General features: G+C 38.6%; 1 long non-coding RNA gene across 2 annotated transcripts in view; it reads left to right on the top strand.

Annotated features, from left to right (window-relative positions):
* LOC149679584 (uncharacterized) overlaps positions 1-25,878 on the top strand; it is a 53,566-nt gene extending 27,688 nt beyond the window's left edge. The window contains exons 2-4 of one of the 2 annotated variants that reach the window (XR_016365840.1): positions 21,941-22,191; positions 22,390-24,722; positions 25,222-25,878. This is a non-coding gene — a long non-coding RNA (uncharacterized LOC149679584). The other variant, XR_016365839.1, reaches the window with a different exon arrangement.
* Positions 25,879-27,025: the final 1,147 nt, after the last annotated feature.

Below are 27,025 nucleotides of genomic sequence, written 5' to 3'. Positions count from 1 at the left end.
AAATTTCAAGATAAAGATTTAATGTAATTCGAAGATTTTAATCTGCGATAAAACTTTAGTCATAGCATAAGTTTGTAAGATATGTTCCTTAAGTTTGTCACTGGTTACAAACTGGAGCTTGTCATGAAGTGACGTAGGTCATAGATTCGAGGTAAAGCGACATACGCCTGGTGAGGGGCTGTCAAAGGCTTAGTAATACAGACTAAATAGGAAGGTGTACTGCAAAATTAACCACCGAGTGTAGGACTTCAATTCTCGCTTGTCGTTCTCGAACTAGTTATCTCGAGCTGTAAATCTCTAGCATTACGAACATGTTCATAAGATATGTTCCATACGTTTGTCGTTGGTTACTTAGGGCTTGTCATGAAGTAACGTAGGCGAAACGTCACAGATTCGAGGTAAAGCTACGCCTGGTGAGGCGCTATCAAAGGCTTAGTAATGTAGACTAAATAGGAAGATGGAAGTCCTGCAAAATTAATTAGCCACCGAGTGTAGGACTTCAATTCTCGCTTGTCGTTCTCCCTCGAACTATAGTTATCTCGAGCTGTAAGTCTCTAGCATTACGAACTTGTATAGGTAGTGTCATACTTATCATGTAACATATCTTATAATCTTATGTTTACATCTATACTTTTAAGATAAAAATATTTTCCAGGGACGTTTTTGCTACCTACCTATTACCATACGTTTATAAGATTTGTTCCATAAGTATTGGTAGAGACTTACAACTGAGAGCTAGTTCGAAAACGAAATTTAGTCTGTACTAAGCCTTTGACAGCGTCTCACCAGGCGTCGCTTTACCTCGAATCTATGACCTACTTCAATCACTTCATGACAAGCTCCAGTTTGTAACCAGTGACAAACTTATTCATGAACATATCTTACGAAATGAACTTATGCTATCACTTTAACCATTTCTTTAAATAGTCCCGAGCAGCTTCTTTACCTTTGAATTTCTTCTCGCGTGTAAAAGTCTTTGGAAACAAAAGGCTAATTTCCCAGTGAAAGGAAAAAAGACGTTAAAAAGATGGGACCGAAAGTTAACGCTTTGACAAGGTTACTTTTCAGTAACGAAAACGCGTGGAATACATTATGTATTCAATTGAAATTATGGACAAGCGTGATTGTCTTTCACCTTCTAAGTTATAGCCTTAGGAAGGAGCGGCAGCTAGTTCCGGGTAAAAGGCGAAGGATCGAAGAAAAAGACCTGGGAAGACAATAAGGAAAAGATAGCAATGACGTCATTATATGGGCGTGGTTAGGTGTCATTTTAAGATAATGGTTTTATATACTTACTTTTTAAAATATCTTCTCGTAGTTTTTGGCAATTTTTGTCATAAATTAGGATTATTTAAAATCGGACGTGTATAAAGGGGGTTTTTTTTGGTACTTTTACCAGTTTAAGAATTGATTTTTTGGGTGGAAATGTTGTGTTATAAGTAACTTAATTGCGATAAGTATGCCCCGGACAGAAGTTGAAACAGGTATTTAGGCACTTAGGGTAAATAATCGCATTTCAAAATGGAGGAGCAGTGTCGTCTGTTTGAAAAAGGGTTACTTAAAAACTTAAGATGGAATGTGAAAAACAAAGACGTTAGATAAGGCTACAATATTACCCAGTCCAACAAATTTGGATGGTCCGTATCGTTTAAGTCATATCTAACTTCTCTGTGTGGTTCACATACAGGATGTTCTATCTTAAAGCAAAGCGCGGGTCTAGTGGATCCCCTACAAGTTGACTTTCCTCCTGAACTCCAGGTTTAGCTTGTGGGCTAGTGGGCGGGATTTATAAGTGTACTTATATGGAGTTCGTAAGGAAAGTCAACTTGTAGGGGATCCACTGGACCCACGCTTTGATTTAGCGGTAATTGGTGGTTTAACAACTTGTTACCGAAGTATGAGCACTAATAAATTAAATTAATAATAATGATTAGTCTTTAGCTCTCTAAGCACAAAATCCCTCCGCCCATAGATACATTGTGTGAAAATGGTTGGCTACACAATGATTCCGATTAGATGTATGTATTCCTGCTTGTAGTAGTAGTGTTAAACCAGGGATAGATTTAATTTTAGAAGTAGGAATGGAGAACAGAGTAATCTGGGCGCGCGTCAATTTCCCGGACCCCCTTCCACGGGACGGGGGGGGGGTATGAAAGAAGAGGTGGGTCATAGCGACAGAGATAAAAAAGGAATTGCGTATTTTTCGCCGTCCCCGTCAGCGACGTCATCAAAACGTAGTTTAAGTGAGCCAATAAGATAATTTAAACTTTTCGTTACGTGTTGGAGGGAGGGGCTCTATACTGGACCATGAGTCGGAATAACTGAAGTAATTACTAACCAGTCTCCATTCCTACTTCTAAAATGGCTGTATGTATTCCTGCTTGTAGTAGTAGTATTAAACCTAATTTGTCTCTTTTGAGCGATTAACCTTTGAAAGTGCAATTTAGCGCGTCGAAAGAGTACGTTTTTAATTCCAAAAATTGTTGTAAACTTTGTCGAGGCGAGATAAAGCCTATAGATTTATCTGTTTCAGCAACTTTTTTCGGGCCTAATTTGTACAAAAGCTTGTTTAGGGGGATTCGCGGAAATGGTGAAACCGCGCCAAAAATATAAGCCTTAATATTCCTTTTTGATGTCACCGCCGCCTCGCGTGCCGTTAAAGAGCCTGTACAAGGTTACGGAGGAAAAGCGCCCGAAAAAAAAATAATGTTCAGGTTTTTCCCGCGCGATCTTTTTCCAGTACCAGTACCACGTGGAGCGGATGTATTAAAATAAATTAATATACCTAACGTTTGCCTTAGTAAAGTGACTATTGTCAAATATATAAAATAGGATCATGTCTCGTCTTGCAATATTGAAGAGACACGAGAAATGGCTGTGAAAAGAAGTCGGTGTGACGTCGTAGAAATTGAATTGAAGTTTCCTAGGCTTATAAACTTTGCAAAGTTCCGATATTTCTTTTTCCCTATTATAATTACACGTTCTGACCACAATTTTTGATAAAAATATGATATTAAACAAGCTCACTAGACTATAATTTCTATCCCATGAATGGCAAAGTCATAACCCTTTATTTCTTACCTTAGTGATATCCCCTTTACTGGGGTAAGTAGTATTTATTCTCTATTACAAAGTTGCCCCCAACGCAGGGGATACACAGTTCACTACCCTTCTCCACCGAAATTATTCAATACTCGTAGAGGCGGTGATATTATTTGTAGGCCAATAATATTGAGTTATTTTCAGTATATCAATTTTGTCTATGAACAATATTTATGATTTTTTTCACACGTAATTTCAACATGGAGGAAAGAGTGAGACGGAGTATAAATGTTATTCGGCCATGTGCGGTAATGAAAGTCTTTCGTAATAATCCTCTTCGATGTAACTAAAAGAAACGAGGGGTAAAACTTTTCCTTACATCTCGCTTTTCGGCGCCTGCGTTCTAGGCGTATTGGGTCCAGCAAATGCGCAAAGAAGCTATGGATCAACCCCCTTGTATCTCTCGATACTGAGGGTTGTCTACCCTCTTTTTTACATCGAGGCTTAAACCTGCCGCGTAGTGCCATTGTATTTGAATGAGAACTCGATTCTATTTTTAAGACATTGTTGACGTTTCCGTACCGTACGACCCTACCAATAAGCCTCTTTCGATGTAAAGAAGGGAGTAGGCAACCCTCAGCATCTGGACATACAAGGAGGTTGACCCATAGCCGTCTCTGCGCACTCTCTGAACCAAAAGGCCTAGCGCCCAGGGGCAAATGGAAGGCAGAGTTTTACCCCCGTGTCTTCCACTCTAAGTTACATCGAAGAGGCTTATACGCTGAGGACGCTGGGATGACTTCGTTGCCGTAGTGGCCACGTTTATAGGTACGGAGATTTCGATTTCATCCCACTCTATCCTCCAAGATTTGAAGCTTGATTTGAAAATTTCTCGACACACCTTTTGGGAAACACAACCTTAAAGGTGTTACTAAAACCAGGAACTCAAGAAACCATAGTAAGATTTAGCGTAAGCGCAAGGGAACGAAAGCTCTTTCTCGAGCAGATATACAGTATACCTACATTTTGAGTCAAATCAAGATAGACTATTTTAAATCAATTTTTGAAAAAGTTGCGCATTTCTTTTTGAAATAGAATAAAAAATTGGCATTAGAAAGAGTCTGCAGGAAGTTGTTTATTGCTGTTTTTATGGATAGCAAGAACCCGTATATCACATGAGAACCTTTAGATATAAAATTGGTCATTTCTAAAATAGGCGGGGCACCAATGAGATTATTTTACGATTAGTTTACTGTTTTTTGTGGACGTCACAATGGGGCGTTCACCCGAAAAAGACAGGTTATGTAACATATTATGTATGATCGGTTTTGGTCCCTGAACGCCAGCTTAAACGTCACTGAAATACGTTTGAAACTTTCACTATAACAAAGTCTTATACCTTTATAAACATAGTTTAGACATTGTTGCAGACCATTGGTGAGTCAAGAGATTGCGGGGATAAAGGCTAGCAGTTCAGTTTCACCAGAAGGGGATAATAGAAGAAGGACGACACTCTGTATCCTCTTAATACTTTAGTTATGTAACATGGTACTTCCCAGGCGAGAGACCCCTTTTTGTTAATTTGCTCTCCCGCTCATCAAACTTAATTAAGGTGGGCATCGCACTGTGCTGGGTGAATTCTATAACTGTTTGGTATTTATTTACTAAATCCTCAGCAATCAACCCACAAACCTTGATTGTCTTGACGTGGATAGGACAAAAACGCACAAGCGCATGCATGCGCCTTGGCAAATAGTTAAGCAGCGCTAATAGAGTAATAATGAGGGGGAACTATTTATCGCGTATGTGCATGATTCGGTTTAGTAACCTTGTGCACTACAAATGTAAAATGATGTTGGGAAGAATCATGTTACAATTACCCCGCTTTGTTTTTGGCACACTTCTCTCTAAGTGAAGTGTTATACACTTCTGATACTACGAGCTGCAGCTGATTTTCGTGACATAATTTACGCTGCCATATTGGTGGGTTTAAAGCAGGAATGAAGCTGAGACCACCCAATATGGCTATCAGAACAGCGGTAAGACTTGGGAAGGTGTGACGTACAACTATCCCATCTGAAAGCTCTCTATAGGGAGCTAACAACTGGCTAGGGGGAAGAGATAGTCTGACGTCATGCAGCCCCTCTCTGGTTGGAATTTTTGCGCCTAGAATACTGTTTCCAACCGTTAGGGGGGATGAAACTCCAGTAAGAGATAGAAGGGTGTGACGTTTCAGGGTCAGAACTGTTAGCTCCCTATACTGATTTCACTCAGTACTTGACCAACTTGACTCACAGAGGACCTGAAACTATTGCACTGAATCTTAAGCTGAAAGAGAGGAAGGGGACGGATTTTCTTTAGCCTCTTTTAGAGAAAACCTAATATAACTCTTCAAAGTTCATACGTTCTCAGGTTTTGTATTTGTTCTTGATAGAACTATATATATATCTATTTTTTTTCATTTTTTAAAAGTGCAAGTATATCCTGACAATGGAGAATGTTCGCCCCATTTCTCGCGAGCGCGCCCACTATTTTATTGCTTTATGTCATTATGGTACGGTCGGCTTAAGAAAAAAAAGGTCAAAGTTCAATTGTAAGAAGGCGGAAATACACTATTTTCGTGATATGACTCTTTTCAAAGTGAAAAGCAGAAGGGAATGTTAATTTATGGTCGTATTTTGAGCCTCTAGCTCTTCACCGATGAAAGCGTGAAACTTCCAACTTAAAGGTCGAGATACAAGCAAGAAGCGATATCTAGTTTATTAGGGAGAAGATATAAATTCGCCATATTTCCAGCTTTATCTCCAGTCCAAACGTATAGGTCCGGAGTTAATCCCCGTCTCCTCTAAATTACAACCAGCATCTCATTGGTTCTTGAAAACTCACGTCAGCTCGACGCGAATGACGAAAATTACGTATTTTCCGACTGAGGAGAGGCCTAATAGCCCGGTCTCCTTTACGTCCCCCCCCCTTGTATTTTGAAAGGGGGACTGGGACTATGGAGCGCATATACTTAATCATCTTAAACCTTCTCCCTAATGAACTAGATATCACTTCTTGATGCAAGTAAAGCTAGACTTCTAGACAAAAACAGGGAGAAATGAGGTAAGATGGAGTTGAAATGATAATGGGCGACCGCAGCAATGAATCTCATATGAGAGGATGCGAAACTTGAGATAAATAGGCGCTCTAACTGTGGAACGGCTCAAGTTGGGTGGGACGCCAAAAATGGGTGAGGAATAGTCGGACTCAATTGTAATTGGTTCGTCTGTATCTCTTCTTGACTGATTACCAACGCATCTGCCTATTCCTTCCCCATTTTTGGCGTCCCACACAACCTGAGTCGTTCCTCAGTGCACCTATTTCTCTCGGATTTCCTTACTCTCCCAGTGTATCCTTGCGCACGCCCCTACCCTTCGGTAGCCTAGCTGTTGTTAAGTGCTGCCGCGTAGCGCCATTGTATTTGTATGAGAACTAGCTTCTATATTTAAAACAGGGGGGCGTCCTTTACCATTCTTTACTGTACGACCCTACCTAAACGCTGAGGATGCTGGGAGGACTTCGGTGCCTATAAGTAGATGGGGTACAGAGGCAACGTTATTTGTATGGGGTTTACCACTCCATTCCTCTCTCCTTCAAGTTTAATACAAGGTTAATAACAAAGATATTTTAAACCGCGGCCATCGTGGAAAATGGCTGCCAGATAAGACACCTCACATCCAAAGTTAAATCTATAAATCGCTATAGATAGTCCTCAAATCAAATGACATACCCCTTCCCCTCAAGCTAAAGCCGCGGCACACGGACGTGGCTCCTTGAATCTAGTTCAGCCGTCTACCGCCACGAGCTTCTCACGTTTTGGAGGGAAAATTCAGAAACCGCAACCGTTCTTGTGTTATCAAGAATATTCACTTTCGCCGAGTGAAGAATTTCGTTACCTTGATACTTCTGGTCTCATCTCACTTCTGCATGTATGCAGGGTGTTTCTGATAAGTCTACCAATAAAGTAAAGGGTGTATTCTTTGGGTCTGATCAGAAGTGGATCATATTACAGCTCCCTAGAAGTACTGGACGATATAACATCGCTGTGCATTAGCATTGTCTCCCAGCACTGAAGGCAAAAGGGTATATGCGAAACGCAGCGGCGAATTTGTGAGCTAAACCAGAGGAATGATTTTGGCGCGAAAGAAATTTTTAAAAATCCGGGGCAAGCAAACGGAACTTACGGAAGTAAGTGGTAGCCAATGAGGAAAGGTTTGAGAGAGAAGAGCGCGGAAGGAAACAAGTTGTTCCATACCTATTGTTGGGTTGTGAATGTAATAGTAAAAGTCCACTTTATATTTTTCCGATTTTAAAAAATAATTGGGGTCTAAAGGCATTTCGCGCAATTTTTAAACGCTTGAGTTGAAAAGGAAACTATTATGAATTCAAATTATCAAAATAGCCTTCATCATGCTAGAACATTTTCAATGTATCCTTAACGCAGCGATGAGTTTCCACCGATTTAAAGGTCTTTAGTGGGGATAGTTGGACCAATTTATTACTCTGCCTAATTAAAGGTTATGTGCGTCGACATGAAATTTGTTTTCCCTTTTTAAGTCTGACAAATTTTTTCAATGCTTTAACGTTTTCCGTTTCCGAAAGATGCTGCTCAATATTTTTCAGTTTCACAAAACGTTTTAGTCGCTTACGGCATCGATTGTAATTAGTCACATTGAACCTCGGCGTTTTTTTTCTCTAATTAGCAAAGAAACATAAGCCATTCTAAATCAAAATTATAACGCGATAACAAACTTCACACTAATCAAGACACTGACGACGGTCTGACAGCCATTAACATCAACCGCAACTTCCGTAGGTTAACGTAACTCCAGATCCGGGTTAATGGGCAAACTAAACTTGTGAAACTGAGCTATAGATGGCGGGCCTGGATGTCTTGGAAGAAAACGCTGTTTATAAAAGCATAACCTACGTCCAGTACTTATAGGGAGCTGTAATATGATCCACTTATGGTCTGATAGAGTGGAAAGTTTCAAAGAACATGGGGATCGTCTACAACATTTAGTTAAGGAGAGATGTGCTTCCAAACATGGATTGGCTAATAAACACATGGAGTAATACGTTTCAGAATTCAATCTAAGAACGTTAATGAACCTTTATCTACATCAGAAATGTACTATTAAATGTTTAGAAGCGTGCATACACTGGGAAAGTAAAGCTAATTACTTGACATTCGTGTTTCTATTTCCCTGTGCCAATTCAACGTTTGGGAACCCATATCTCCCCCCCCCGTAATTAAATGTTGTAGACCCCATGTTCATTGATGACACCTTCCACTCAGTTTGACAACCATAAGTTCAAAAGATATGTTTCATAAGTTTAACACTGGTTACAAACTGGAGCTTGTCATGAACTGACGTGGGTCATAGATTCTAGTAAAGCAACGCCTGGTGAAGCGCTGTCAAAGGCTTAGTAGTGCAGACTAAATAGGAAGAAATTAACCATCCGAGTGTTAGTACTTCAATTCTCGCTTGTCGTTCTCGAACAAGTTATCTCGAGCTGTAAGTCTCTAGCATTACGAAGTGTTGGTAGTGTCATACTTATGGAACATATCTTATAAACGTATGACCATACCTATACCAGATTGCTCGAGATTCAATTCATGGCTTCCACTTCAAGTAGACTTCGGTAAATATTGTTGGTTATCTCAGCTGGTATATTTTGCAAACTTTTCAAATCAAAAATCGTCAAATTAACAGCATTACAAAGTATAGGCAAGAAGCGATATCTAGTTTACTAGGGAGAAGGTATAAAATCCCCACATTTCCAGATTTATCACGAGTCCAAACGTAGGTCCGGAGTTAATCCCCGCCTCTAAATTACAATTAGCATCTCATTGGTTCTTGAAAACTCACGTCAGCGCGACGCGAATGACGAAAATTACAGAGTATTTTCCGACTGAGGGGAGGCGAAATAGCCCGGGGCCTCCCCCACCCCTTGTATTTTGAAAGGGGGACTGGGACTATGGCGTGCGAATACTTAGGCATCTTATACCCTCTCCCTAATAAACTAGATATCCCTTCTTGGTATAGGTAATGTCATACTTATGTAACATATCTTATAATAAACTTATGGTTTGACCCTACCCTTTAATTTATCAGAACCACCCTGTATATTCAATTCTACGAGAAAAAAAGAAACCAGTTTCGATGCAAAATTTAATGATCGATTTGAACGCCAGTATCCCGTTTAGTGACCAGAGAAGTCGTACGTGGTGACCTTTTTTCCATTCGGACTTTACTGGGGAAGAAAAGGTCGATTTTTTTAAAGATAAATCAATACGCGAATAGGCTTATATTATACTATATATTAAACTTACACCCTTTACCCCCCAAAAAATCTATTTTTATTTTTTATTGTCTTTTTTTCGTTGCAAGGGGGTGGAGACGAGTTTTCTTAGATAGTAAGCTTTTAAGGGAGCTGTTCTTTGTCGTATATTGACCCCATATCCCCGTTTTTATCGTTAAATAATGATTTATAATCGGTGTTACGTTAAAAATTATTTTCGTTTAAAATTCACACCTTTTTTTGGTGTCTTTTAGTTTTTGGAACTGAGCTTGAAAAATTATCGTAATATATTTTATATTATGAAAAATCTTAAAACGAAAATGTTAAAACGAAAGTGTTACATAAGATTGTAAGTTATGTAGAAATTTAGTAAGTTTGACACTTGAGATGTGCGTTAAAGGGGGTTGGGGGTGTTTGGCTAATCCAGGGAGGAGTTAAAAAGGAGACGTATTGTAAGTTCTTTTCAGACTGGCAACCGTTGGCAACCGTTATTTTGGAGGAAGGTTTGATTCTGGCTTGAAGGAGAGAGGGATGGAGTGGAAATCACCATACCTATAACCAAGAAGCGATATCTAGTTTATTAGGAAGAAGATATAAGATGCCTAAGTATTGGCGCACCATAGTCCCAGTCACCCCTTTAAAAATACAAGGGGGGACGTAAAAGGAGGCCGGGCTATTTCGCCTCTCCTCAGTCGGAAAATACGTAATTTTCGTCATTCGCGTCGCGCTGACGTGAGTTTTCAAGAACCAATGAGTTGCGGGTTGTAATTTAGAGGCGGGGATTGACTCCGGACCTACGTTTGGACTGGAGATAAAGCTGGAAATGTGGACAATTTATACCTTCTCCCTAATAAACTAGATATCACTTCTTGCTATAACTTTGCCTCTTTACCCTCACCTACGGAACAGCACCGAAGCCCTCCCAGTTAGGTAGGGTCTTACAGTACGGAAACGTTAATGATGCCCCTATCTTAAAAATAGAAGCTAGTTCTAATACAAATACAATGGCGCTACGCGGCAGCACTTAACAATCGCCTCTTCCGAAGAGTAGGAGCGTGTGCAAGGTACACTGGGATAGTTCATTGCCGCAGCCTTGCAGGGTGGGAAATAAGGATATTTTATTAAACTGGGCATTAGACCAGCGACCCCCCCTGACCTGGAATAAATAAACTGGTCCATTACCAATGACCAGGGAACGTCGTCTGCTAAACTAAAGAAGTGGATAATTAAAATATTTCAATTAATGTCGGGACTCTGGTTACCCTTGAATTTTCTTAGTGGTCCCGTGGACCACTGACCCCCTCCGATTAAATTTTTAAACTGAACCAGGGAATTTTTAAACTGGTCATTCCCCTGTGCCACCGCCTTATTTCCCACGCTGGCCGCAGATCGCAAATCATGATAATCATCATTTCTACTCAATCTTAGTTCTTTTCTCTCTGATTCTGGAGTGGAAACTACTATAGCGCTAACACGAGAGGGCCCTTCCCATGCAAGGCCGAATTTACCCATAATACCCCGATTTTAAGGTTGGGCATAAGCTTTAGGCGACACCTGGTTATAGCATCAAAAGACAATGCAAATTAAATTAGTAATCATTGTCTTAATCAGTATCTAAATTAAATTTAAGGGCTCATCCGTAAAATACTCTTTACAATCTTAACTATAAAACAGCATTGTCCCTTGTGGCAAAATGGCGATAGAAGTCTAGAACATTTTCGACTCAAAATCGATTTCCCAAAGAAAATCCCATTTTAATTTATGCATGCCAGGCTTATCAGAAACACCCTGTATATCGTTCTCATCACTAAAGGGAGTATGACCTACAAATATGATTATTGATTAGAAATAAAATTTTAATGGAATATGACTTTTGATGAAAACTAACTATGGGTACTTCAAGTGATTTAGTTCTGGTGAAAAGTAACCTTACCTTAATTGATCCAGGGGCCTCCTTAACAATTTCTGAAGATTCCGAAAACTGGGAAGTTCCCACCATCACTCAAAGTAAAAAATAAAAAATAATAATCTATATTTCTCAGCTGACTGATGACTGACTTAAAATCGACGCCCAGCCCAAACCAAACCGCTTTACCCAGGAAGCTGAAACTATAAGTTTTTTAGGAACGTTACTCTTAAGTAGTAGGCACTCATTATGGGAAAGATTTGCGGCCATCTTGGTAAATGGTGGCCAAAAATGTAGATACAAAAAAGCATTTTTGTCGAAATCTTCCTATTTTACTAATTTAATATTTTGTATACTATTTCAATACAGGCCCGTGTTTCTGATACGTCTGCCATAAAATGGGTGTGCTATTTGCGTCAAGAGGTTCTGGCTAGCAGACGCCACTAAACCAATGGCGGTGGAGTAGTCCTCTATCGTTTTTAAGACTAATTAAATGCTGATTATTTTGTAATAGGAGATCATTTAATTTTTATTTTAATATTTAATACCTTTTATAATTAGAAAAATGCCCTTCTTTTAAGACATGATGTTATGTTGCCTTAACTTAACTTTTGTTTTAAAGGCCGACTTCCATCGAAAAGGGTTCTAGCGAACTGAAAACCGAGCATCGAGACTTAAGGCTCTTTCAGACGATCCAACTATTTGACTCAGCTCGATGGGTCAAAAAGTTGTATCAACTTGCCCAACTTTTGAAGGGAAAAGTGAAATAAATCCTTCCTATTCACACGACTAAACTTTTACCGCCAAATAGAACTTTTTAAGTGCCACCTACCTTGGCACTTACGAAATAACCCGCGAAAAAGGCTTTTTTTTGTAACTCATTTTGATTAGCTGTAGAAATGAAATTAAAAAGTTGAGTCAGCAAAAATTGGATCACTGATCCAATTTTTCCTAGCCAACTTTTTTGGTGACTCAACTCATTCAGCTTCTATTCACACGATACAACTAGTTGATTCACCTCGAGTTGACCCATCAAGCTGAGTCAAAAAGTTGGATCGTCTGAAAGAGCCTTAACAATGAAGCGACAGTGCCGATTTTCGAATCCCCGCTGGGTCAAAAGTTGGAAGGGTTCTCGCTAACTGAAAGCCGTGCAATGTGGTTCTAGCGAACTGAAGATGAACAATAGAAATCCTTTTAAATTTATTTCCTCTCGAAATTTTGCTTTCCCGTGAAGGAAATTGTCTATTGTGTATCTTCAGTTCGCTAGAACCACATTGCACGGCTTTCAGTTAGCTAGAACTCTTCCATCTTTTACCCCAGCGGGGCTTCGAAAATCGGCACGGTCCCTCCATTGTTAGTCTCGATGCTCGGTTTTCAGTTCGCTAGAACCCTTTTCGATGAAAGTCGACCTTTAATATACTATTTCAATACAGTCCAGTGTTTCTGATAAGTCTGCCTTTAAATTAATGGGTGTTCTATTTGCGTCAAGAGTGGTTCTGACTAGCAGACGTCACCAAACCAATGGTGGATGGTGCAGTAGTCCTCGTCTTTAAGACTAATTAAATGCTAATTATTTTGTAATAGGAGATCATTTAATTTTTATTTAATATTTAATTCCTTTTATAATTAGAAAAATGCCCTTCTTTTAAGACATGATGTTATGTTACCTTAACTTTTCTTTTAAAAGGACAGTTAAGTGAAAAATCAAGTGATTTGTATCGATTCTTCTATAAGACCATTCAGCGTAGTGAAACATCCAGAAAATATCTCCGTATGATTTTAAAATTACAATTAGTTTGAAATTTCTTGGATAATCTTGTTAACTGGTTTGAGGTCCTTATCCATAAAATCTGAACCTAATTTGAATTTTAAAATTATTCGGAGCATGTATTTCGTGGATGTTTCACTATGCAGAATGGTCTTATAATTAGAAGAAGAATCGATAACAATATCACTTGATTTTCCACTTCACCTTCCCTTTAGCGTCTTCGCGTACTATCTCCGCATAGTCGTATCACCACGCGAAGCATCAACCTGTGAAATTATTATCATTTTTATAAAAGCGCTCGCTATCTGCTCGGAGGTGATAATCCGTGAAAATTCCCTCTTCCTGTTTAATCGATTGAAACACACCTATTGCTATCTATTTTGGATAATTTTAGCGCGAATATAGGCGTAGTTTAGTCCGACGTTACATACACCCAAATCCCAAGACAGTTGCTACAAAACGAAACTTTCTCAGAATTTCTATTTCTCCCCTTAATCTAAGAATATTAGGAGTTTCAGTGCATGGGATTAGTGTAGAAGAAAGTAAGGTAGATTTTAGGCGTACGATAGACCAGTTTCGACGTAACTAAGATCATAAGTTTATAAGATATGTTCCATAAATTTGTCACTGGTTACAAACTGGAGCTTGTCTTCAAGTGACGTAGGTGAAACGTCATAGATGTAGCAAAACAAACCTTCTGTTTAAGCTAAAATCTATGCAAATTTTAATAATAGTGGAATTGGAAATAATACCTTTTGTAAAATATAACCATAAGTTTATAAGATATGTTGCTGCATAAGTTTGTCACTGGTAACTTAGAAACTGGAGCTTCTAATTTTGAAGTGACGTAGGTCATAGATTCGAGGTAAAGTGATATACGCCTTGTGAGGCGCTGTCAAAGGCTTAGTAATGCAGACTAAATAGGAGCTAGATGCAAGTCCTGCAAAATTAATTAACAAACCGAGTGTAGTACTTCAATTCTCGCTTACGTCGTTCTCGAACTAGTTATCTCGAGCTGTAAGTCTCAAGCATTACGAACGTGTATATGTAGTGTCATACTTATGGAAGAAACAAATCTTATGAACTTATGCTAAGAGGGAAAGACACGGGGGTAAAACTCTGCTCTCCATTTCGCTTTTTGGCGCCTGCGCTGTAGTCTTTTTGTATCTTGAGAGTGCGCAGAGACGGATGGCAGTGTATCAACTCCCTTGTGTGTCCCGTTACTGAGGGTTGCTTACCCCCCCCCCCTCTTTTTCATCGGAAAGATCTATTTTGAAGTGAACTTTTGTACCATGTAAATTATGGTTTTAATAATTTTATAACGTGATTAGTACATTATTTTAGAAATCTAAACTGATGTGGGTATGTTTTTTGAATATGGGTTAATTATATCCTACATAGAGAGTTTTTAAAAATTTTGTTAATTCCGTGGCCATTTTTTAAAAATGGCGACCATTGAAGTAACCGAAGTTTCCCAATGTTTTAAGTTATTGTAAATCTAAACTGATGCGAGTGTTAATATAACAGCTGTATAGATATTAATATTGGTTTTATTCCGCGGCTATATTGGAAAATGGCGATCAGAAATAAATCGGAATTTACCGTAAATATGAACCTATGTTAGTGAAATTCTGAATACTATTAATTATAACTTATAGAGTAAGTTTAAAGGTTTTGGTCCAAAACTACAGCCATATTAGAAAATGGAAGCCTAAAGAATAATCAAAATGAAAATATTAAATAATAATATAAAATTAAGTAATTAATTCTTCCTCACCCAACGTGAAAATTCAACTAATTCGGACTAATATAATTAAATTTTAATTTATTTTAACACAAAAAACCATTATTGCGTTCTAGTATACACTTTTAAAAGTAAATATTTATTAAGTTAATTCGAGTGATTGCGTGAGAAGTATAATGAGATGATAATGAAATATAATTCGTCATTTTTATTTTAATAATGACGTTTGAGTTAAAGTAATTATAATTAAACTGAGAGCGATTTAGTTTCATAACACCTTGAAGAGAAGAGATCCGCCCCATTATCGGTTAGAAAACGGGGCCACTTATAACACCGTATAGTTTTGACCATGAACTTCCCATAATGTCGAACTGGCTTCCCAACTTAAAAACGCAACTAGTCTGACACAAATTCAAGCCGAATTTGAACCACGTACGAAACCTTGACTGCCTTTATCTCCAAGCGACAACGGTAACTTCGTTAAACCATAAGCTTATAAGATATGTTCCTTCCATAAGTTTGACACTACCTACACTTCGTAATGCTAGAGACTTACAGCTCGAGATAACTAGTTCGAGAACTACAAGCGAGAATTGAAGTACTACACCAAGAAGTGATATCTAGTTTACTAGGGAGAAGGTAAAATTCGCCACATTTATAATCTAGCTTTATCTCCAGTCCAAACGTATAGTAGGTCCGGAGTTAATCCCTCCTCTAAATTACAACCAGAATCTCATTGGTTCTTGAAAACTCACGTCAGCGCGACGCGAATGACGAAAATGACTGAGGAGAGGCGAAATAGCCCGGTGGCCTCATTTTACGTCCCCCCTTGTATTTTGAAAGGGGGACTGGGACTATGGCGCGCGAATACTTATATTAGGCATCTTATTCCTTCTGCCTAATAAACTAGATATCACTTCTTGGCTTGCTACACTCGGTGGTTAGTTTTGCAGTATATCTTTCTGTTTAATCTGCATTACTAAGGTTTTGATAGCGCCTCACCAGGCGTATGTCGCTTTACCTCGAATCTATGACCTACGAAGGTCACTTCATGACAAGCTCCAGTTTCTAAGTTACCAGTGACAAACTTATGGAGGAACATTTCTTATGAACTTATGGTTAAAGTGATATCCTACTTTACGTTCATTGCATTCTCCGTTTTGGAAAATTGCAAATGTGCGTGTGAAATTCATTTAAACTATCTTAAGTTTTGTTTTCCCAGAAATAGACGTATCGACTTTGCCATAAAGGGCAAATTTCAAGCGACAGTCAAAAGTGTTTGTGACGAAAGTGTTTAGTATCAAAGACAAATATTAAAAAGTGAAAGTGAGGCCCTAAATAAATAATGCAAATTAGAAACTTTAACCTTCACCAAAGTTCACAAACGAACTTTTTCCCAGCACAGCGTTTCGAAAGTAAATAAATCAGAAAAAAATCTGCATTTTATAGTACAAAAGAGCGTCATAATTTTTGTGAGAGCCAATGAGAGAGCGAGGATGACGGGGGAAAACGTTCTGTGAAAATGTTTACGAGCAGAGGCTATTGGTCGGGGATGTGGCGCACTCCTGTAAGTCAAGCTTCTGGGCGACAAAGTTTGAGGAAATACGACACATGGTGGCACTCCTACCCCATAGTCGCGGCCTGTCCCGTGTCATTCTACCACGGTAGCCCAATGAGGTGCTACTCACTATTAAGGGTTACTGCTAATAATTCTAGCATTATAGCGCAACGAGGGGCTAGACACTATTAAAGGTTACGGTAATAATTCTAGCACTATAACTCATCGAGAGGCTATTCACTACTAAGAGTTATGGGTAATCATTCTAAAACTGTAGCGCAACTAGGGGCTACTCACTAGTAAGGGTTACGTTAATAATTCTAGCACTATAGCACGTCCAGGGGCTACTCACTAGTAAGGATTACGGGTGATCATTCTTACACCTTAAAGCAAAACAAAGTAAACTAGATTCGTCAATATTTTTAGCCACATCGTATGATGAATATCTACGATGAGTTTTTAATTTGTCATTGAATGAAAGTGGTGGTGGTTTACCAGATTTGTAATGTGGTTAGACTTAATCTTATAAATGGTTATTATCACTTAAACACTGTTAGAAAGGTAACTTACTGAGGTGGGCAATTGACTCAAATTTTCTGTGCGTCACTGAGCCCTTGGGCCATCTTGTTTAAACTCGAATTTTGACCCGATAAAGTTATTGTGACGTCAATACCCTTTTAAAAATGCCCCCCTTTCTAATCTCACCTCAACATTAAAAGGGGAACAATTGCCACCCCCAAGTGTACATACAAGTACACATAAGTTTATAAGATATGTTCCCCATAAGTTTGTCACTGGTTATAAACTGGAGCTTGTCATGAAGTGACGTAGGTCATAGATTCTCGTAAAGCGACGCCTGGTGACTGGGAGCTGTCAAATTCTTAGTAATGCAGACTAAATAGGAAGATGGACTGCAAAATTAATTAACCGAGTGTATTTAATCAATTCTCGCTTGTCGTTCTCGAACTAGCTCGAGCTGTAAGTCTCTAGCATTACGAAGTATAGGCAGGGATAGATTTAATCTTAGAAGTAGGAATGGAGAACGGTTAGTATTTACTTCAGTCCGACTCATAGCCGAGTATAGAGCCCATCCCTTCAACACGTAACGAAAAGTTTAAATTATGTTATTGGCTCACTTAAACTACGTTTTGATGACATTGCAGACGGGGACGGCGAAAAATACGTCATTCCCTTTTACCTCTGTCGCTATGACCCGCCTCTTCTTTCATACCCCCCCCCCGTTCCGTGGAAGGGGGTCCGGGACTTTGACGCGCGTCCACATTACTACTCTGTTCACCATTCCTACTTCTCAAATTAAATCTACCCCTGGTCATACTTATCATGTAACATATCTTATAAACTTATGGTATCCCGGACATTTTGATTGTTGATATTTTTAGAAAATTCAATATTTCGTTGGCAGTACAATATATTTACGACAACACTTTCACTGTGTTGTGTTCGCTATAGCGCAGTAAAAATTCCATTAGGCCTTAACTTCAAACTTTATATATTTTAGTTCAGTTTCTAAATAAATAAATAAAACTTAAATCATAAAATGTATGTTCCTTTCCAACTTAAGAAACGTTTAGCCCATTAAAAAGATTTCGCATTAACCCCAATAGACGCATGGAGGCAGGCAGACTCATTGTCGGCCGGTTCTCGGTTTTCGAAAGGATAGTTTTGGACGTAAATGAGTCCCCTTAGACTTCAGGCATGCACACGATACGTGAGATTATGACTGGAAAATGGAATATATTTATTAACAGAAGTAAATGAACCGAAGTTACTGGAGTCCCATTGCTTCTTCGCTAAACACAAGTTACTTATAATTCCCCTTATTTAACCCCTATTCCTGCACCCCATTCTCAAGCGCCGTTATTCTAAAAACGCCACCAAACGGTCGCTGTGTGGAAACGGAAGTCGGTTGTCGGAAATTTGTATATTTTAAAATGGCGGATTTCAATATACTTTTAGCCTGTTGCTGAGTTCAAAATGTCTTTGTAATTTTGGAATCTTGAAATAACGAAGGGTCGTTTAATATTTTTTAGATAAATATTCAGTTTCTCCTTTAAGTTTTTGGCCATAATTGAAGTTGCTTTTAATTCGGGATCGATTTGAATCAGAAACCATCGGTATGCAGTCCCGAAACGGCAAGTAAACAACAGGTACTAAGCCTAAGCCTTGGACGTCAAGATCAATTTGATCAAGCAGACGACTTTTCCAAAACAACTGAAATACCGGAACAAAGACTATATAGTCGGGCTTAAATGGCACAGTCACTTATAGTCTTTGGTCCCAGAATCCTCTGCAATAATTCTGCCAAGGACGAGGGGGGGGGGGATGAAAGGTTCTGCTTTTTTAAAGCCCCGCGTTATGTCAAATGTGTTGGACAGTTTTTAGAGTCTTAAGTAACTTCGGTTCATTTACTTCTGTTATTAACAATAACAAAAGATAACAACTAAAGGCGAAACTAAACCGAACTATTAGGAAAGTTCTCTGATCGAGCTGACCTCTAGCGGGTTGACCATGCATGCGTGCAATGGATTCTTTTTCATAACCGAGAAATACTTGTCCCTAATGATTATTTGTATTATTATTTGTTTATTTTGTGATATAACTATTGGTCTAAGCGTGGATGTAAACAAGAAATTATGGAAGATTGTGGACTGCGCCGTTTTAATTGCATGATTTTCCTTTTCGTGCCACAAAGATGACCGCGATCTGACCCACTGTTGAAAAGCTGGCCACATATTAGGGTCAGCCTTTTTGAAATAATTCATTACCTATATGGAAATGGTGGTAACGTAGGGTCAGAATTTGAAATTGGTGACAACTTAGGGTCAATATTTATGGACTTGGTGACAACTTAGGGTCAATATTTATGGACTTGGTGACAACTTAGGGTCAATATTTATGGACTTGGTGTTGGTGACGACTTAGGGTCAATATTTATCGACTTGGTGACAACTTTGGGTCAGTATTTATGGAAATGGTGACAACTTTGGGTCAGTATTTATGGAAATGGTGACAACTTTGGGTCAGTATTTATGGAAATGGTGACAACTTTGGGTCAGTATTTATGGAAATGGTGACAACTTTGGGTCAGTATTTATGAAAATGGTGACAACTTTGGGTCAGTATTTATGGAAATGGTGACAACTTTGGGTCAGTATTTATGGAATTGGTGACAACTTTGGGTCAGTATTTATGGAATTGGTGACAACGTAGGGTCAGTTTTTATGTAAAATGGTGACAACGTAGGGTCAGTTTTTATGTAAATTGGTGACAACGTAGGGTCAGTTTTTATGTAAATTGGTGACAACGTAGGGTCAGTTTTTATGTAAATTGGTGACAACGTAGGGTCAGTGTTTATGGAAATTTGTGACAACTTTGGGTCAATATTTATGGAAATTTGTGACAACTTTGGGTCAATATTTATGGAAATTTGTGACAACTTTGGGTCAATATTTATGGAAATTTGTGACAACTTTGGGTCAATATTTATGGAAATTTGTGACAACTTTGGGTCAATATTTATGGAAATTTGTGACAACTTTGGGTCAATATTTATGGAAATTTGTGACAACTTTGGGTCAATATTTATGGAAATTTGTGATAACTTTGGGTCAATATTTATGGAAATTTGTGATAACTTTGGGTCAATATTTATGGAAATTTGTGACAACTTTGGGTCAGTATTTATGGAAACGGTGACAACTTAGGGTCAATGTTTATGGAAATTTGTGACAACTTAGGGTCAGTATTTGGAAATGGTGGCAACATAGGATCAGTATTTATGGAAATGGTGACGACTTCGGGTCAATATGCTCTCTTTGGCTTGGAGGCAACTTGTCGCGCCTCCTTACTGCGTACACTTTCCATTCTTTCAATTTACTTTTGATAATAGTATTTATTTATTTATCGCTATATAAATAAGGTATTTTCGTCTTGTATCGATATTTTTATTGAACCAATGAAAGAAATCCGCTGATACACGCATTGTCGTCATCATTCCGAAAAACCAATAATCACCGAAATATTTTAACGTTTATTCAGTCAATATACAGCTTTCAAGCGTAACGCAAAAACACTTTTATTTATAATTGCATGCCTATATTCTTACCACCTTGGAAATAAACAAAACTTTGGACTCCGTACCGTGTCTCGCTTTGTTTGTTATTTAGTCCGTCTATAAATGTGTTTTGAGCAGACGCTAAGTTACTATTGGATTTGCAACGCTGTTTATTCTAAGCTATATAAGAAATAATTCAAATAATGTACAAATAAATTGCAAATGAAGCGTAAAAGTGTAAATATGTTAGTTATTTTAATTAATCAAATGGCTGTTTTACATAAATATTTGTTTATAATTTTGTTATCAGAAGTTGATTGTGAATTAGAGTTTGGTGTTTGACCAACTTGTTTTCTTGAAGGTCAAGTGTAATTTAAATTACAATTTTTAAATGCAATTTAATGACGTAGCCCTGGGATATTATTCTCTTTTTAAAATAAGAGCAGTTGCGTTAAAATCGCTTAACATTTCAACTGGATTCGCGAAGAGGAGTAATGGGGAGAAATTAGTCTGGTCCAGTTCAAAAATTAAATAAGAGGGGGGTCAGTGGTCCACGGAGCCATTAAGAAAATTCAAGGGTAACCAGAGTCCAGATATTAACTCAAATATTTTAATTATCGACTTCTTTAGTTTAGCAGACGACATGCCCTGGTCAATGGTCATGGACCAGTTTATTTATTCCAGACCAGGGGGGGTTGCCAGTTTTGAAAAAATCCTTATTTCCCACCCTGGTAATGGGAAGAAATTAGTCTGTCTGCTATTAAGGGGGGAGGGGGGGAATGGACCTTAGCAGACGACAGACGAATTTCATCCCATTACTCACCTCCATGCACGAGACCCGAAATAAGCCTAACTTCCGGCGATATGGAATAAGGTGGAATCCGGTATATGGATCCATCCAAAGACGTTAGATATGGCTTCAAACAAAAGGACTAGCAACAATAAATCCCTGTGTAACGCTACCATCTTAATCCTAAATCAAGCAGACGACACTGCGACCCCACCCCCATTTTAAAAGGGTCTTATGTCTATAGACATTGTAGTTCTGACCAAAAAACGATTAGGCCTAAGTAATATTTGCGATCTGAGCACAGCACGGATCACAATGAGCTTCTAACTGCTTTAGAAACATGTTACAATGACCTTGAAAATCAATATAGTGGCTGAACTGCCTTCGTTTGAAAAGACCCTCGCTGTACACACAGCTCTCAATTCAAGCTAGGAGAATTGATACCATTTACACTGCAGGAGACCGGGCTCCTTGGCCTACAAAGTAACTTTGCCTCCTGTAGTGTAAATGGTATCAATCCTCCTAGTCTCAAAACTATGTATAGATTCTTGATAATTAAATTCCTAATTTTAATCACTAAAACGTTCTTATACATCTGGTTGAAAATATCGTGTTACAACTTAAAAGAAAAATAAAATGAAGTAACAACTCGTATAATGAACATCTGTATAGATGTAATAAAAACTATTTTTAATTTTATCTCTTACAGACATAAAAGAAAAATTTCCCCCGAACCTTCTGCTTGCTAAAACATATTTCATCGGATCCTTAGATGACGTCACTGGTGGAATACGTCACGGATGGTCGGCCCGTTCCGTCACGAGCTGATTTTCCCGCCAGATAATAATGTGGTAATAGCAACAACACAGAAATAGAAACGATACCCGTCATTCCCGCGCGTGGAACACGTGACTAGACGTCCACTCGGCGACGCCTGGCTATGTCTCTTCATTTTAAATGGTAAGGCCAAAGCCATAGATATCAGAAACATTTACTAGAATGTAAGAGCAGGGAGAAAGAGGGAAGATGGAGAGCGACCTGCGCCACTGAAACTCTCCCAGTGTACCTTGCGAGCGCCCTTTGGAAGAGGCGATTGTTAAATGCTGCCGCGTAGCGTCATTGTATTTACATGAAAACTAGCTTCTATTTTTAAAACAGAGATGGCGGCCTTTACGATTTTGTACTGTACGACCCTTCCTAAACGCTGAAGATGCTGGGAGGTCTTCGGTGCCGTTTCGTAGGTGGGGATAGAGAAGCAACGTTATAGGTATGGACGTTACCACTCCATCCTTGTCTCCTTCAAGGTAAGAGCGCGGTTTACCTTAGATAGTGTGAACTTTAGTGGTTCTTCTTGGCCAGACAGAAGCTAGTTAGCCAATCAGGCGATGAAATTGGAGTTTAGAATTCAATCCCCGCTTAAATTGTTTCCCCTGAGTCCTGACGTATTTAAATCAATTCAAAGACAAATTGTAAAAAACTATTTTAAATCCGCCAACTGAGCTGTAAGGCTTTATCAATCCTAGGAGCAACAACAAAAAAAAAAAAAAAAAAAAAATGGGGCAGTGATTTGACGGTGTAATAGACTTACTACAGCTGTAAAGTATCATGGGTCATTTTAGCTGTTCTAAAGGGTACAACTTGTCCAGTCACCAGTGTATTTCCACAGATTAGGTTGAGTGACTGGCCCCTCGGTATGTTTATATCATTTTCAAGGCACAACCTGATAGCGAAAGGTAGATTAAGGCTCTCTGAAGTTGATAAAATAAACAAACGTGGGAACTTGCATATGGCTATCAATTTAATTACCGAAATACGTTATACCCTACATTATTTATTATTGATTGGCAAAATCAGTTTTCTAATTTCAATTAAATTTGAAAGTAAACTTATATTTCAAAAATTCCGCATCCAATAGACCTTTTCGACGTAAATAAAAGGGGTAGGCAACCCTCAGTATCGGGACATACAAGGGGTTCTGCGCGCTCTCATGATACAAAATGACTACAGCGCAGGCGCCAAAAAGCGAGATGGAAGGCAGCGTTTTACCCTCCCTCTTAGTTACATCGAAATGGTCTATAGATCGTGTGCAGACAAGTGTTGCCGGCCATTTTTGAGTGCAATTCAATCTCAATCTACAAGCAGGGATAGATGTAATTTTAGAAGCAGGAATGGATTGAACGGTTAGTATTTACTTCAGTCCGACTCATAGCCCAGTATAGAGCCCCTCCCTCCAACACGTAACGAAAAGTTTAAATTATCTTATTGGCTGACTTAAACTACGTTTTGATGACGTTGCAGACGGGGACCGCAAAAAGTATGTAATTCCTATTTACCTCTGTCGCTATGACCCGCCTCTTCTTTCATACCCCCCCCGTCCCGTGGAAGGGGGTCCGGGACGCGCGCCCACATTACTCTGTTCTCCATTCCTACTTCTAAAATTAAATCCATCCCTTCTACAACAGACTGAAAAGGTTTGTACTATTCTGTTCTCTTCAGTATTTATCATTCAGTTCCAAACCTGAATGATGCAGGAGATGCTCTAATAACAAATTTCTGGCAACCCTGAAGCGCATGCGCAGTTAAAGTTAAGAAGACGGGGGGGATTTCTTTAGCCCCTTTAGTGTATGCACAGCACCATAGGAAGCTGTCGTTAAAAATGCACGCGCAAGCTTGATGATACAATCCTAATCGATGAAAAAAACTTCTTTCGGTATTAACAATCACTTTAGCATTAAATGGTTTCATTATATTCTCCACTATGTAACTAAACCTTTTGGGAGACAATATGGCACAAAACGTAAATCGTTAATTATGTCATAGATATCTTAACCTTTATTGAATAATGATACCCGCATCCATTTTCGTACTTCTTTAACCTAAGTTAGCCTAAATGAACCCTTTTCGCACCTGGTAGCACTGCCAATTTCCTGGTACTGAGAGAGGAGGAGCCACGGGGACGTGACGTCAATAATGGTAGTCTAAATTGTATGGTCTGAGTTGACGACTTCCAATATGGTAGCCAAAACCATGGAAAGTAATAGGAGGTTGTGACATCACGAGAAAATTCGTAGAGAGCTTTCATTTGGGTGAGTGGTACTCCATAAACACCATCCTAACTCTAACCACGGTTTTGGCAGCCATATTGGTGGTTTTCAGATTTCTTAAGGAATGCGTTCAATCTACTAGTACGGCAGAGTAAATGGTGTCACGAATCTTAGCTCCTCCCCCAACCCAATGCTTTCTGTACCCCAAGCCTCTACGCCAGACGTATACTTACGCTTTATAGGGTTACGGCAGGAATATATAAACTAGTTGGAATAATTGTGCCCCATATTTCTATGCGGGTTTTGTGGGTGGAGCTTGAGTGTTATAATTCTGATGTTATTCTAACTGTGATTTCATTAATTGGTTTGCTCGTCTATTTCTAGCGCATAGGCAATAAAATTTCGAGCCCATATTCCTGTGACGTAGCAACGCCAGGTTAAGGACGGGTAAGATAAATGATTCGTGACGTAAAATTTATTATACATAATCCATTATGACCGTGTAAATGACGTCACTATAAAAACGTGTTCAAAATTATTTAGGGAAAGGTTGAGTTATTTCTAATAGCTAGTTTGGTTTATAATTTTTTTTTTCAATTTATTTAATCAAATTTCCCTCCATATCGATTATATATCGATTTATTACTAATATTTTTGATATCTATGTTGGGAATATCTATACGATGCATTCAAAAAAGCCGCTAAGCCGAAATTTCAAACTTGCATAAGGGATTGGATATTGAGGGGCTTCGGACAGTAGACGAGACCTAGTTTTTCCGATAAATTTGCATAGGATTCCCTCTTCTCTTAAGCCTTGGCTTTTTATTACGCTTTACACTCAATTTTTACAACTATTTAGTAATAACTAATAAGTCGATAAAAAATAGGCTTAACAACAATGTAATTGGCGCTTTTTAAAACTTAATAATCTACTTTTATTTAACAGAAAACATGTAGCAGCAAAAGGAACCCAGTGTTTCCCCTCAGGAAATTTTTGTCACATTACTGGCCGGCATTTTTCAAGATGGCGACGGATTGCAAAAATATTTCACAGAGAGTACCTACTACTTAAGAGTTACGTCCCTGCAAAATTTCAGCCTTCTGAGTAAAGCGGTTTGGGCTGGGCGTTGATTATCAGCCAGAATATCGGAAACACCTTACCTATAGCAAGAAGTGATATCTAGTCTACTAGGGAGAAGGTAAGCCACATTTCTCGCTTTATTTCCAGTCCAAACGTATAGTAGGTCCGGAGTTAATCCCCGCCTCTAAATTACAACCAGCATCTCATTGGTTCTTGAAAACTCACGTCAGCGCGACGCCAATGACGAAAATTACTGGTATTTTCCGACTGAGGAGAGGTAGGCGAAATAGCCCGGGGCCTCCTTTTACGTCCCCCTTCCCTTGTATTTTGAAAGGGGGACTGGGACTATGGCGCGCGAATATTTAGGCATCTTATGTCTTCTCCCTAGTAAACTAGATATCACTTCTTCCCTGTAGAATATATCTACATTTCTAAATGGACTCTTTTACTTCAAGTCGTGAACTTTGGATAAATAATGTATAGAAATAATTTATTTTAGTATTAAAGGCTTTTTAGATTGGACTCCTACTAAAGTTTCTATATTTCCCACTTTGGTCTTTGTAAATAAGGAAAACTCCGGTCTCTTAAGACACGACTCACTCCTTGTGAGTCATTCTCTCAACTCTCCTCTAGCACCCACAAGACTTAAAACTACAAGTTAATCCTTTTACCGCCCAGAGTTGATATTTCGAGTGTATGTCTTCGTTATATTAATTTTACCAGCAAAGAAGTAAAAGACACATGGTCAAAGGTTTGCGCTTATCGATAAATAGGTAACGTTGCTCTTTTCGATAAATTGCAAAAGTTGCTGCTCTAATCGATAAATTGGAAAAGTTGCTGCTCTTTTCGATAAATCGGAAAAGTCGCTGCTCTTTTCGATAAATTGCAAAAGTCGCTGCTCTTTTCGATAAATTGCAAAAGTCGCTGCTCTTTTCGATAAATTGCAAAAGTCGCTGCTCTTTTCGATAAATTGCAAAAGTCGCTGCTCTTTTCGATAAATCGCAAAAGTCGCTGCTCTTTTCGATAAATTGCAAAAGTCGCTGCTCTTTTCGATAAATCGCAAAAGTCGCTGCTCTTTTCGATAAATCGCAAAAGTCGCTGCTCTTTTCGATAAATTGCAAAAGTTGTTGCGCTTAGCGATAAATAGCAAAAGTCGTTGCGTTTTCCATATTCAGGCAGTGATTCACGTAGTCCTCCACTCGATTCGGAGAGGTAATATTTTGGTTTTCCCAACTTGTTTTTATCAACTCTTTATTTTGGTTGATTCCTTTTAGAGATGGTGTATATTGATTTAAAGAAACCGAGAATCTGTATTCAAACATACGCTAGTAGTTTTAAGTTGATACAGTTTACGTTAATGTAACCCAATTCTACAGGGCCGGTAGGCCCTTGTAGATATGACTTGATACTCCTTTGTAACGTTAAAGCAAAATTCACATGCTTTTACCAATTTTCCTATGGAGATTAACATGGGGTTTTTCGTGATATTTAGCCACCTCTAACTGAAAAACTAGAGCGAAGTTACTTTTCGGAATACTTTTAATTTAACAATTAAGTATTCAGGGTGTGCCTTTTGCAAGTGTCATCAAAAACAATTAAGTCTAAGTATGTTAATTTTAGTTAATTCTGAAAGTACGTCAAAAAATTACTTTTGGGTCAGAAGTCAGCC

Source organism: Phalangium opilio, unplaced genomic scaffold, assembly GCF_054372755.1.
Source record: "Phalangium opilio isolate 3A_F unplaced genomic scaffold, DU_Popi_V2 ptg000041l_1, whole genome shotgun sequence".
Lineage (NCBI taxonomy): Eukaryota > Metazoa > Arthropoda > Arachnida > Opiliones > Phalangiidae > Phalangium > Phalangium opilio.
Note: the sequence above shows the minus strand (reverse complement) of the source record. Positions and strands in the feature narration are given on the sequence as shown.